The following is a 14,988-nucleotide window of genomic DNA, read 5'->3' as shown; positions in this document are numbered from 1 at the left end:
CAGTTCCTGCAGCCTTGAATGAGATCCACGGGGGAGGAGGTTTACAGATTTACCTACGTTCCTCAAATTTCTCAGCTGGCCAACTCCAGGCATTTAGAGCAGCGCAACTTGCCAGCTGTTTTGGAACCCAGCTCTTCCCCTACTGCAGAGGGAGCCTAGGCATCCAGCACAGAGCCCTGAGGAGCAGATGTCAAAAGACTGGTGTTGCAGGAATTAACTTTTAGGCACCTAAGTCCTCACGGGATCTGGCCTTCTGCATCTGTGAACCATTTTCAACACCAAACCAATAGTCTAAATTCTTTAGGTCTTGCTGGGCAGAGCAGTGCCTGCATACCTGAAAGAAAGTCTAGGTGATTTAGCTTGCATTTGCAAAGGTGTGCTGGCTTAGCTGCCCTTATCTGCAAGTTGAAGGTAGCCCGAGAATCTAGTCCCCTTCCTTCATCCACCCAAGGAACTTGGGATACAAATAAGCGGATATTTAATTTTATTTGGTTTGTTTTTTCCATGCAAGGTCTGAAATTACACAGGTCTGTAATGGGGATTTTTCTTCTGAGTTACAAGCCAATGTCATGTCTTTATATAAATCCTATTTTTCGGTTCAAATATGAGTGAACAAAGCTAGCTGGTATACTGCAAGTTAGTATTCATCTTTTGATCCAAAGCTCACATTGTTGTATGTTTTAAAATAATACTCTATTACGCAATGCTAGTTCTGCATCAACCTTTTTCCTCAATAAAATAGGAATATAGCCACCCACCTCTAGAGCAGCAGAATGGTTGCATCTTGTAACAAGCATCGGTGCATGGTAAACAAGGAGATATAGGTGTTTTCCTATACAACGGAGTGAGTCTCTGACTTGAGAAACCAAATTGGGAGAGGATACAGCTAGGCACGCAAAAATTGTGTAAGAACAGACAGCGTTTCTGATAGATTTACAAGACCTGGGACTTACTGGCTTCAGAGAGTGACTGAAAAAACAATCAAGACCAATTTAAATAATACTGTGTAATATCTGTTTGTCATGTATGGTATGACTTTACAGCTAATTTGCAATCTGGCAGAGTTTATACAATTAATGCAGTGATACAGTTAATATAGTGTAACAACAACAAACAACACAACAAAAATGCCCCCATGACTTAAAGATGCAAGAATATGGGTTTCCCACAGAGTTGTGACAAAGAGTCTGGGAATTACTTTTTTTTTTTCCTTTTTTCTTATTTTGCTTTTGAGATGAAACATTGACTAGTTTCTCCTATACCCATTCCAGCCCTGGGTAGCTGAACTTGTTACAGAGCTAACCGTGACATGCTAGCATCTAGGCTGCCATTGTTCAATGATGTTGCCAGAAACACTGACAAAAAGTGCCATACCATGACTTTGAAAATAGCAGGAAGTAACTAAGGAGCATGCATATTGATGTGGAATACAATGATCAGCTCAATGTTGTGTTCAGTCTGATACCCCATCTCCAAGAATGTCAGCAATCGATGAAGGCTCATGAAGCCGAACAGAAGGAAGCTATAGGTCATTCTGCTGGCACATAATGCTGCCTGTGTTCAATTAACTGTTTAGACCAGCCACTAATAACTTCCATTTGAATGAGTTCAGCTTCATGAGCTGAGGGTTTGTCTCTCTACAGCTCTCATTCTTTGTTTACTGTTTTAAACTGAATATACATGGTTAAAACAATCTGGTTGCTTTCTTTATGCTTGCTAAGTTTATGGTCTGAAACTTGCCGCAATCAGTTCCTTTAGCTGTTTACCATGTTAAGTCATATTTTGCTCCCTTCGCAGTTGAGTGACCTTCAATTACACTGAGAGAGTAAGCAGAAGCATCCTATTTTCTTCCCTGCATTGTTCACTACTGCATACAGCCTGTAAAAAGAGACACAATAAACAGTTCCGATCTTGTCATTTGCCTTGGCTGGATCTCCCATCTGACAGACATTCTAACGTATTGCCCATCTATGCCCTGCTCTCTTGCCTTTACAGCCCAGAGTTCAGATTTGATTGACGTATCTGTTGCTTTGACTAGCTACAATGAAGAAGAAAAAAAGCCACACATAACTACCCATTGGTCTTTTTAAAAATGTGACCAGCTTTCAAAAGCCATCCAACACTGTGAGAAACTCACTGACGTAACAGTACTGCTGCCAGAAAACTAACAAGAGCAAAATTGGCCAACTGAGGGTATTCATGAACTACAAGAGAGAACCAGAGACCTGTCTTCGAAGACAGCAGCAGAAAAAATACAATTCTGTAGTATGATTTTCATGTGATGAACTAGCTGTTCCAAAAGCCAGTATTCTTTCATAGGCTGCCAAAGCTGACTGAAGGAAACATCCAGTCAAAGCCTGTAACTTAGGACCAGTTTTCCAATTGCTTGGGCAGTTTCCGACTTGTACAGGTAGCAGTAAAGAGCAGTGGATTCATATTTCATAGAGCTCAGGTTAAATCCAAACATTGATGAGGGTCTCCTGAGAATTCTTTGTGGGGTTTGCATATACTTTTTTTCCCTTTGACAATCCTGGCAATAATCTGCAAGGAGTTCTTTGTTTGCTCCCTGTGGAAATTTTTGACTGGTTTATGTTTACAGAATCAAAATCAGAATCAGTGAAGAGAGACAGGGAAAGCATGAAAACTGATGTAGAGCAAAGAGCAAACAGGGAAGTACCAACCTTTGTTGATATCAACAAAACCTCACCCATTTGCCTTTGTTTACTCTCCCCATGTAGTGTGTGCTCTGTCTTCTCTAATTTTTTGCAATCTAACAGACGAGTTAACTGAGAGGATCTATGTCTATAAACTAGGGAATCCATTTTAGTAGGTTGACTGAGTTAGTTGGCTGGTCCTCCCATTGGAGCAATTTGCTAACAGCAGGAGTGTATCCAGCAAAATGTAGTTCTTCACACAGACCTCCCAAGTTGTCCCATCTCTCCATCAGAGAAACTTTTGTGGGGCCTGGGGAAGGGAGAGTCCTTCTGTGAAAATAAAAATAAAAATGCCATGTCTAGGTGGAACCCTGGAAAAATTCCACAGAAGAAAATCTCATTATGAACCCTTTCCCTACACACTGTATAGCTAATCTGAAATATTAAAGAGGAAGACAGAATATTAGCGGGGAAGGAAGAGGGGCTTGGAGTAAGGGGGATCTGGATTCTTTTCCTTTCTCTTGTTCAGGCTTTCTAGGAGATCTTGGGTGAGAGACACAGCTGCTGTGCCTCACTTTCTCCTCAGAAAATGAAAATTGATTAATGCTACCAATGTCCCTTTCAGAACCATCTGGAGAGATTATAGGGTTTATAAAAATCTCGTAAGGAGGAACAACGTATTTTTTAAACAAGTAACGTAAGTGTGGCACACACTTCAAATGGCTAGTGCAATGCAGAGGACAAGGATTAACCTGAAAGCTTAGCTCTAACAGATTTATTCTGCGTGATGTCCAGTGTTCCACTCTGAGATGCTGTCTTGCTCTCTGCATGTTTTCTTCAACATATATAAGCTATAAAATCTATCTTAGATCAGCTGACTGAGCTATTCATTGGTAGGAACTGCATGTGTTTGGTTGGCAATTGTTTTGAAGGTTTCTAAACCGTGGTAGTTGCCCCAGAGAATTGTGCTCACTTTAGTCAATCTTTAAAGCTAGCAAGAGGAGAGGTACAGAAAGGAAGATTTGATGCTGTTAAAACACTTATATTGGGTTGTGCATCTGACTTGGCTTTCAGGAAAATAAAATAGCTTATATGGGCGTGGGGGGGGAGAATTACTTAAAAGTGCAAGTTATGCACCTGGACTACTAAGCTGTTTGTGTCTGTGTTCCTTAATACCTGTTTTCTGTCTCCAAAAATGCACATGGGAGTATTTTCAGACTAAGAATATGTTGTAGTCTCTCATCAGTTATAGAAGTGGGACTGAAAAATACCAGGTTCTATTTCTTTGCTCTAATGCCTGTTTCAATAGAGATATGAGTTCTGGGAGCACTGTATGACTTCATGCATTTTTTTCCAGAAGTAATGATAAAGAAGTAACATGAAAGTCCAGTCCAAACAGAATCTTTGGACTGGAAGATGAACCAGATAACTTAGATATATATTTTCCAATCCCTTTCTATTTGTGCTTGCAAATTTTTGGCAGAGCAAGTGCTCCCTTGAGTTCCCAAATGCCCCATTCAATTGGAAATCTCAAAGGCACAACCCAATGTATGAGCAATTTTTCAAGAACAAAGGAAATGGGAAAACAGCAGCCTGTTTGGCTCTGAAGCTGTAGAGCATCTATGGATCAACATTCCTGAGTGCAAGCAACTTTTAAATTCATTTTGTTTTATATTTAAGAAAAACATTTGCATACAAACTTGCCAGGATCTATGTTACTCAAAATGTATTGTGCTCCCCTAGAAAGAGCCAGGGAGGGAGAATATGAACTGCAACATTCGCTGGGCTTCTGCAGTATTGCAGCTGCTCTCAATTAAAGTGAGCGGTGGTTTCTAGGGACCGTATCTATGGTATTTATCTTCCAATCATTTTTTTATTATTTTGCAATGATTTCATGAATTGCAATTGCAGCTTAATAAAGGGATGTTACAGTAGTGACCATATTGTCTGCATATTTCTTCCGTTGAGAATCCCAATACACATTATGTTACTGTCAGAGATTTAAGGTACAGCTATCTATAAAGTACCAGAACATGAACAAGGCTTAAATAATTAAACCCACTACATCCACAGAAAGCACCCTCTATTGAGGGACAAGAGGAGAGAAAATGTATGTGCTTTCAGGAGCCTAGAGAAAGATACCTGGCAAACCACTGTCACTAGGTTACGCGCAGTGGAAAACAGACACAGACAAGCCTTGTATTTAAACCCTAAGTAACTGCTGGGGTTTCATCCCGCTGCATCATTTTTCCATCCCCCTTCCTCTGAAGTCGATGGGGGACTTCCATGCTACTTAGTGACCAGCTCGAGCATTAACATGCAAGAGTTAAAAAGGGACATTCTGTTTGTGCAGGATAAAATCCACTAATCAATTCTAATTCAATCCCAAATAGTTCCTAAAAGCGGGTCTATTCGTATCTGTCTATTTTCTATTTGTCAGCTGAAATCATTGGTCGAGGCATATTGTGAACTGTCAGAAGACATGTGTTATAGTGTGTCTTTGCTTTGGGCTTCTTCCCCAACTCTGGATGATTTTTTAACATTTACCAGCTCTGTGTGAAAGGGATGGTCACAGCCAAAATTCCTTCCCTCTACCCTTTCTCTCCACAGCACTGCCAAATTGTTACCTCTCCTGTCTGGATGTACGGTACAACCAGGTAGCTCTGTTAGCTGCTGAGTAAGGTGAAAATAACCACCATATGCTTATGATGTAGGGTAAGAAGGAGGCTCAAAACCAACACTAAGTATTGAGGGTTCTGTTACCCACACACCATCAGCCCACATTGCCAGATATTATCCTCTCAGTTATTATCCTGCAGCAAAAAGCATCCACAGAGTGGGCATCTACTGCCTATCTAGGCTATAGCAAGCTCAGCCCCATGCACAGAAACTAGACTATATGACCAGAAACTAGACAATAACAGTGCTTGCAGACTCTGGAGGGCATGGGTACTTCTGCTGAAGTGACCTTGTCAGGCAGACAGAGGGGTCACAATGAGCATGGTTGGTGGGTCTGAGTTTGACAGCCAGCTCATCTTGTCCTTGGACACCACCACAGATATGTCCCAAGAACCTAATCAGGCTAAGCCCCTGCCAGGACTATAATGTCGGTTACAGAATATAAAACATAAAAATCTAATCTCCAAAGCCTGTAGTAGGTGCAATCACACAGGAAAAAAATACTTTCTGTTTTGAACTGCTTTTAAGGAATAGCCCTGACAGCAAAACCACAGAAATGTCAACAAGCTCATCATTTGACCAATATGAGCTTTGTAAAACTGTACTAGTTTGGTTCACAGAGCTTTAAAGAAAAGAGTTAGTCCAGAAATGTTTCCCCAATATAAATATAAATTATCCAGAATACTTGGTCAGAAGACAGTGTAGTAGACATGCCCATATAAAAACGCATTCCCGTTTTTGAACGGTTGAAAACACCCTCTTTTCACATAGCAGCCACTACAGAAGGAAAGGTAGTGATCACACGTTACCAGTGGGCGTGAATGAGAGTAGTCTTTCTAAACCTAGCAGTCCAAGGTGAATAGTGGTAGCCAGCTTGATATGAAAAAAATCACTTTTTAAACCTGCATGCTGCATTATTCTATATTAATATTGAAATAATAACTTCTAATTACAGCACAGCATATTACAGTTGCTCCTGTGCTGTAACTAAATTATTTTGGAAGATGGAGTAGTTGAAAATTTCTATATTCCAGAGAAAGGGCCAAGCAGCAGAAACAGGGAAGGCAGCAGTCTGTAGTTTCGGATGGCCCTGTCCATTTTTCTTGTAAGTACTTGACACACTTGCAGCCAGCCCTTGTTAACATTAACACCAACCCTGAGAGTATAGACTAATAAACTGATGTCGCAGAAGAAAAGCATCAGAATCTCCAAAGCAGATGAAGTAGTGAAAAAAAGAAAAAAAAAACAGAGATAAATTTGTGTCAACAGATGTGTTTTACCACTAATGATCATGAAGCCATGATACAGTTTTAATTACCCAGACTTCCCCTTATTATAATGGCCCCATAAAATGCTGACTAAATAAAAAATAACATCAATATACATAAGATGGAAAGCAGATGGCTGAGATTTTTGAACTAGAAGCCATTGCTGGAAAAGAACAATTGCTTTTGAGAGTCAGTCGCCTATTTGGCTAGATATATTCTTTTAAAATGTTTTACGGCATGATTAGAAGGTTTGAAAGAGTCAAACGCCTGAGGAGTGTGCTAACAGATACAGAAACATGAAAGAGTGACTTCCCTTTAAAAACACTGGTCCAGATGCTGTCCTTTACCAGGAGGCACAGAGGAGGGCAAAGCAAACTCAGACACAGCCTTGCATACTTTCTGGTACAACGGAACAAAATTTTGTACTAGTGAGTCTTGATAGCAGTACTCTTATGAACATAAACTTAACAATTGCTACCACCAATATAGGCTTTTTTATCATGTTCATTATGGCTTTGTTCTTCAGACCTCCATCTCGCATTGCTCTCCACACTGTTTAGCTTTCCAGCCTGACTTTCTGACTCCTGCAAGATGGCTCCATGATTCCCAACTCCCTTGTTCACAGTACAAAACCTGAAGCACACAATAAAATCAATTATCATTGTGAGAAAGTAAAAGGCTGGCAAGAAATTCCAGTATGGTAAGATTGAAAACTCAATCCTGGTTGTCTGGATGCAGACAAAGACTGAATTCCATGAGGTTCTGAGCAAATGACAATGTTCTTCAGCTGCAAGACCATCCGCAGAACTCTATGGAGAAGATGAACATAGCAGTTTACTTCTCTGAGTGCTATTATTATGGGCTACTTGCCGACTCAGGCAGGTACTACTGAATGCATGACACATGCAAACATTTGCTAGTATCAATTGTAAACAAAAGAGAAAAACAGGGACAGGAAATGAAAAAGATGAAGTCCCAGTTCTTTGGCACCTCCTTTGAAAGTGAAGTTGGAATTCCATGGATACCAAACTCCTGGAACCTTTTTAATAAGAGACCGTAAGTTCTCCAAGACAGAAGAAAATGAAGTGTGGTAACTGTCAAGCACTCTCTGTGAAGTCTTTCCATAAACTTACTATAGGTTTAGAGCTCCACCAGCTTTGAAGAAAAGGAAGAAGCCCAGCAGAAGAACAGTGGCCCATGGACTCCCCTGGGGATGCCAAGGAGGGAAGTATTATTTCTACTTCATGATTGCATCTGAGTTGGAGGAGAAATTCAAATAAGTATACATGAAATCCATGGTGTCCAATGAAGAAGGGCTTGATTTGATTAAGGTTTGAATTCTATAGATCTTAAGCTTATACATTTTCTACTTGTTCCCAGTGACCGCCCTTTCCTCCATGAGTTGGACCTCTCAGGATTCTCTGCATATGTTTTTCTAAAGACCAGTGAATGTGGAACATGGGAACCAACATTTTCTTCATGATCCTGTAGGTTTCTGCATCAACCACAATGATGAATATTAAAGAATTCCTCCATAACATCACGACTCACCTAACCAACTGTAGACACCTACAATGTGGAAGCTTAACTGATTTAATTGTTGAGAATGCTTTATTAGTCAGTGGAAAGAAAAAACACATAAATAATCTGGTTCTAAAGTAAACAGCACAAATAATGTTGACAAATTGTGCTCTAAAAGTATTTATTTCTCTCCTAAAAAGGAGTCTGAGCCTCTCTCCGTTGTAGAGGGCTCCACTACAGGCATACCAAAATAAAGGAGATGAATCCCAAACCTGTGTTTAATGTAAGTGCCAAGTGATGACACAATAAACAGAGAGCAACAGGGAAGGCTCTAAATACTGCTGATGAGTTTTCCTGTCTCAATAGCACCCATGTAAGTTTATATTTTTGATACAATTACTAAAATTGAGTAAGGCTAGTGGCATTTTTCACTCTGATATGGAAATTTAAAGCACTGGCATCAGATCTAAACTTCAAACCTTTGCTGGCAGGTACTAAGCATACCCCTGTGTGGATGAGAGACATGGAAGAACAAGTCTATCTCAGGAAAATTCAACAGTTTTTAGGGCACTGCCTGCACCAGGGTGAACAGAACAGAAAGAATAAACAGTGTTTGAGGTCTTGGAGTGAGCACAACAACTTTCTATCAGCAGGGATAATTTTCTAGCACTCTCAAAATGGGGGCAAGATAAAAGCTTCCCTAAACAAACCATGTTTTGGAAAACCTGCCTCAAGAGAAAGAGAAATTAAGCCAGAGGAACTTTCATAACATGAGAGTGACTAATGGAGGAGGACCTTTGCAAGGCAACAACAGATTTTTAAAAAAACTGGCCCAGGAAAGTGTTGGCATGATTGACTTCTGCCTTATGTACTCATTTTTACATACGTATTAGAAAAGTCTGTCTTAAAGTCCACTTGGAATGGAAAGGAACTAAAGATAAAAACATGAACTAATATAGGAGAAGAGATAGATATGGCTTGGGCCTTCCTAGTGTTCTGAACTACCATGTAGCAGCTATCTGGTGTATTTACTAAGTGAAGAACTCGGCACGCTTACGAGTGTAACCAGTATCATTGCCATCAGTTCCCCAGTTACCACCTCTCTCCTATAATCTGAGCAAAGCAACATGACAAAATATCACCAACTCCTGCTCCCTTTTCACTTGCCAAAAAAACAAATAATCAAGAACTAAATATACAGTTCATGGCAACCAGACAATTTCTGTCAAGACTCTGAATGTGTCAGTCTGTAAAGAGTGGTCCTATAGAGTAACTGGACATCAATAGAAAGCAAAATGGGAGGCAATTCAGCAACTTCTAGAGCATCAGTTTAACTCATCGAAGAAATTCTCTCATAGGGCCCAGTCTTGCAAGAACCTAAGGGTAATCAATCCCTGGTCTCAACAGAATTTGAGGAGGATAAGCCCATGAAGGGCAGGTCCTTAAGACAAAAATTAAGTCAGGAGCAGTTCCTAAAAAACCTTCATGAAGACCCATGAAGATCTTATAAATATTTAGCAAAATGTGAAGCACTTGGGAAGATTTACAGGAGCACTGTAAATGTTTCTTGTCATGGTGAAGGAGCCACCCATTCAGATTTAAAGTATTCAATAATTTTGCTGCTTCTTTGCTCCATTGAGGTTTTAGCTGTCTCAAGAGGATGCCCCAACTTCTAAAATTAGTGGATTTACTAAAATTATAGCCCTACAATCTTTCCAGTTTCTACCTATTTTGTAAAAATGACAACACCCAGACAGTAACATATTTCTATGTGTTGTAGATTTACTGAATCTTAATCTCTTTTATATTCTTCTTCATACTCTAGTAATTGACATAACTGGAATGTATCGCACTTTTCCACAGTGACAAGAGACTGATTGGACTAGACGGACAAACTTTTTAAAGGCAATAAACCAGACCATATTAATTTAAGAAGCTCTCTTCCACCTGAGAACTCTATACAATTAAAGAAAAGAAAAAAAAATCATGCCTCTGAAATCTATACACTTAGCGTGTTCCACAAAAGCCACTAACAATAAACTTCTTTATAAACAATCTAAATTAGTGGCTTCACTTTAACTAGTTAACATATCCTAGTGGTAGGGTAGAACCTCAAACAACAAGCATGTTTGCAAGATTTTTCTCATGGATTATACCAAAGTGTCTAAATATGTACAGATGTGCTGGGGCACAGTAACAGCCTGCGGCTCATAGCCAAGGATTAGAAAGAAAAAAGTTACTATGTCTAGTCCTTTCCGCTTACAGAATGTGTTACGTTAGTCTTCTCTTTTCAGATTTCTTTATGTTTACTTAAAAATTGCTAAGCTATATTTACATGGATAATGAGTTACTATCATTACAGATGTACTCCATCATTAGGCTAGTAGCTGCCAACTACCATCTGCATTTCTCTATGACTCTGCTTTCAAAAACTGTTCTAATGGAGAGCTTTAACTACCCTATAAAAGCCAGGAAAAAAAGTATTTTTTTTATTGAGTCAGTAAGACCCGAGTTACTGAATTCAGGACTCTATCTCACTTTTGGGGTCTCTGAAGGAAAAGGCGGGACAACAGTCCCACTAAGTGGAAACAGGTTCTGAGATCCAGGTTATTCAATGCTCAGCAATTAGTTGTTTACTATATGAAAAACTGATGTTGATCAGTTTGTGAAGTTTTGAGAAAATAACCACCATAGAGTATTGGCAGGAATGACACTCTTTTCAGTGTCTACACATGTGTATTTAGGGAAAAGACTACAACCAACAGCTTTTCCTAATACCATTCCTTCTTCACCCTTTATTCATCTTCCAGCTTCCAACTCTGCCCTTCCAGTTTCTCATGGCCATTCTCTTTAAGCCATCAGAGCAACTGGGAGCCACCTGAGTATGTTGACTCTTATTTTCTGCTCATTTCTTTTGAAAGCATGCCCTCCATTTGTTTTGCAGTGAGCAAGAACAGGCAGCTTTCTGAAAGGACAGTTGCTGTAGCGAGAAGAAGAAGTAAACCATTGTGAGCATTCAGCTGTACACAGGCTGTGGAGCAATGTTAAACTGCACCGTTTGGGGCTTTCATTTGAGTATAGCTTCACAAGGGCCTGAGAAGGGGACTAGAATTACTGGTGAAAAGGCATAGCATGAAAAATGGGAATAACAGGTGCATGTTATAGTAGTATTACCCGGCAACACCTGTAACTGATAGACCAGAGTATGGGACTTCTAATAAATGGACACTGCCCATCTCTATAATTACAAGCTGGAAAATTTCTTTCTAAAATCTGTAATAAATGACTATAGCATGGAAGGCATGCTGGCACCTTTCCAGTTGCAGAGTTCTTACCCTCATTTCAGACTTTGCCCAAAGGACCTGCATTAGATAAGCAAAAGATTAGGGTGGATGCATGTGGACAGAATCTGAATGGGGATGGAAAACAGACTGCTAGCGTGTCTGGAACAACATCACTATGGGAGGAACTGTGGTTCCCACAAACTAGCGAAGAGTATCAGGGCTAGTAACTGCACTGAGAAAATGGGGGACAGTGATTTTCTGAGGATGATGCAAGGCAGACAAAATGAGTGCAGGATTAGAAAGATCAGTATAAACCAAGAAATATATGTGGAGCAATCACAAGAGTAATTTCACGTGAGATTAAGCGGGTGTGAGGGTAAATGTCTGGAAGCAGCCTCTGCACTAGGATTCAGAAGAATGAGAAAGGAGGAAGCGATGCAAAGTTGTGTTAAAACTGAATAGAGCAGCAGTATAGGATACTTCCGAGCAATTCCATTAAAACACAGGATTTTCTCCCATCCCACAGAGGTTTAACTGCCTGTCACATTGCATATGATTCTACATCAGGCTTCCAAGTAAGTACAAATTCATCTCAGCATATTTTCAAGAACATTGGTTTGGCCATTTTAAAAGTTGGAAGCCAGCAGTGGTGTGAGAGCTGTTTTGTAGCTGAAAACTAGCTGCTTTATATTTTATAAAACCAGTCCTTAATGATGATTAGCCTCTTCTAAAACCAGTTGTGTAATAACAATTGGGAAGTTTAATATTTGCAATTTGGCTACTAAATACATGTAATACTTTCATATCTAAAAAAGTTGTGGGTGAATTTGGTGCCTATAAAGGCAAAAGACAAACCACACGGGCCTGAGTCAAGAACGCAGGCAGATACTGTTCCAACTTTCACATACGGCTATCAGTGCATCCAAGTTCTTATCTGCAACACTTCAACGTGAAGCTTGGGCAAAGTCCTTGCAAATGGTGACACCTCTGCATGGTTCTGATCCTGGCTCTCTCTTCTCCCATGAGTATTCCCACTGCCATCGGTGAATCTAGTCGGGCTGCTCACAGTCATAAGAGTCAAAAGAATAAAATTCCTCATTCCTCTAGAGCACAATCCAAAAATCTCAGCTACTAGAGCTGTGAAAAGCATGGATACTCAGAACTAAGCAATGTCAATTTATTTCATTTTTATTACCATTCTAAAAGATATTTGCCTATCATTCCTTCCCTCAGCTATTTCACCCTGTTAGTTGTGTTAAACACCTACTCATCTGTCTGGGTGGCTATGCCCACACCACAATGATGAAGCCACCAGCAGGCGAACAATCATTGGGACTCAGAACAAATTGTAATGCAATTAAAACGGATACTTGAGAAGGCAAAATTGGCAGTTGCCATTAACCATTACCAATGTGCCCTATCCTTCCTAGTATTTTGCGTTATCTTTCTCACATGCCACAATATGCACTCAGCTAGACCGTATCAGATATTCCTCTGTGCTAGAATCATAGATTGTGCTACTGTACTGTAAAGATTTGAGTTTTCAAGACCAGACAGGTGTGTTTATTTGAGCCCAGATCCTCCAGGGAACACATGTGGCTTGTAGCATTCTGACCCCTGGCCCAAGCTGATACAGTCACTGATGGCCACCTTGGTACTAATCTGGCATGGGAAGATCCCTTTGTGGCCAGCTTCATAGCCCCTTTGGGGCTTCTCAAGCATCATTAAGAGATCCCAGCTCATCAGTTAATGAAACCCATAGTCTAATTCACACACCTAACAGACAAAATTATGCAACTCTCACATGTAAATAAGTGGTTCTCAGATGTAAGAACTGCCCCCAGACTTAGGCTCTGCAGTAAATCAGAAGTGATGCAGATACCAACATTCTGAACTGACATTGAAAAACAAATCCAGCAACCTGCAAATGCTGGCCTCTATACTGACTGAAAACCTAGTTATATCCTTCATTTTTGTTGCACTTATAAATAATGTGATTGTGTCTGGAGTTGATTGAAGATGTTGCAGTGAAGTATTCTGATACTGTGAATAACAGTTTTCAGGAAAAATTCTGTTCAGTAAAGGTTTTAACGTCTCATCCCTGTTCTGGATGAAAACAGACATCAAAATATTGGAGTTTCCTGCTGAATGAATTTTTCCTTCTCCAATCTATAGGACACATTTCCATTTTAGAATGTAAAGTATTTTATTTCATTTTATGAATTTGAGTTGGTAAGTTAAAGACTATTCATTCAACACTATTCAACACTATTCCATTTCCCTCCGAGACATGCAATAAATCTTGGTGATGTACTGGTTGCAGGTTCTGCTCTTCCTTATAGTCCTTGTTGTCTGCATATCCACAGCTGAACTAGACATCAAAAGAGGCTTCCAGCTCAGACAGACAGAGATACTATATCAGCCTGACATTAGTGAATTCTAGTTCAGATCCCTTGATATGTTTCCATCTAAATCAATCTTGCTCAAGAAAGTTAGACCAATTCAGTTAGACCTCATCTTACAGCATTTTTCTGAACCTGTAGTTAAAAATAGATCTAGGTTCTTTCTGGGTCCTGCTACAGACAGCTGATGAGACTTTGCTCAAATCAAATAAACTCAGTTTCTGCCCCTATAAAATTAGAATATTATCTATTTGTCAGATATATTGTAAGGCTAAATTGTCTGTCGGGGGCTGTGATTTCCTTGGGTAGGAGACCACAAAGTCTTACTGCAGATTTGACATACTCTACCCAGATAGCTCGGCACAGATGTCATAAAACTTTACTAACTTTCTTAAGATTTCCCCAAAGCATGACTGAATGACTTCGGTACTTGAAAGTGCCATCACATGATTATTTAAGCTATCTGTGAAAAAATAGAAGCTATTCAAGTCTTTCTTAGTGCTTTTATTGGTCAGTGGCAGCAATAAGTTCAGAAAACCTCTGTTGACACTGTAACATGCCACCTGAGTGCTACCAGTGCTTCACAAATTGCCCTATAAAAGAGGGCAATTTTAGTAGGTGTGATTTTGCTAAACTTTCAGCATGTGCATGTGCTAGGGTAGCTTGTCAGGCCAATAAAACCTCACTGAATTGAATTAAAACTGAACACCAACTGACCTGCAAGAAGTCTGCACACTAGCTATCTGGTGCTGCCTATAGCTTAACAGCTAGACAAACGATCCACCACGCAAGAAGGTATTTTTCCAGTTTCTCAAAGCTGACAATGTGAAGCAAAATGCAATGCAATGTAGCCTCAGGTCGCAAGACCACTCCTGAAGATTGAAACCAAGGAAAAATTTGTCCCATGGATGTGATCTGCCTCTTACTTCTTCAAAAGATGCCTGATGTCTGATGACAGTAACACCCCTTTAAGAGCCTGATCAGACAGCTGCCATTCCACACTCTCCAACACACAACAGTTCTGGAAGCTCAAGAAACTTAAGGAACAAGATCTCTTGTATTTGACAGGAAAAAACATCTTTTCTTTCTCCATTTATTTGAGTCATTTGTTCTGAGCAAAGACGTATAGGAGAGGATCTCTTCAGCAGGCAAGTCTTCCTCTCCTTGCTCAAAAGGAGAT

The sequence above is a fragment of the Calonectris borealis genome, chromosome 1 (assembly GCF_964195595.1).
Source record: "Calonectris borealis chromosome 1, bCalBor7.hap1.2, whole genome shotgun sequence".
NCBI classification, from domain to species: Eukaryota; Metazoa; Chordata; class Aves; order Procellariiformes; family Procellariidae; genus Calonectris; species Calonectris borealis.
This window is presented reverse-complemented; position numbering follows the sequence as displayed.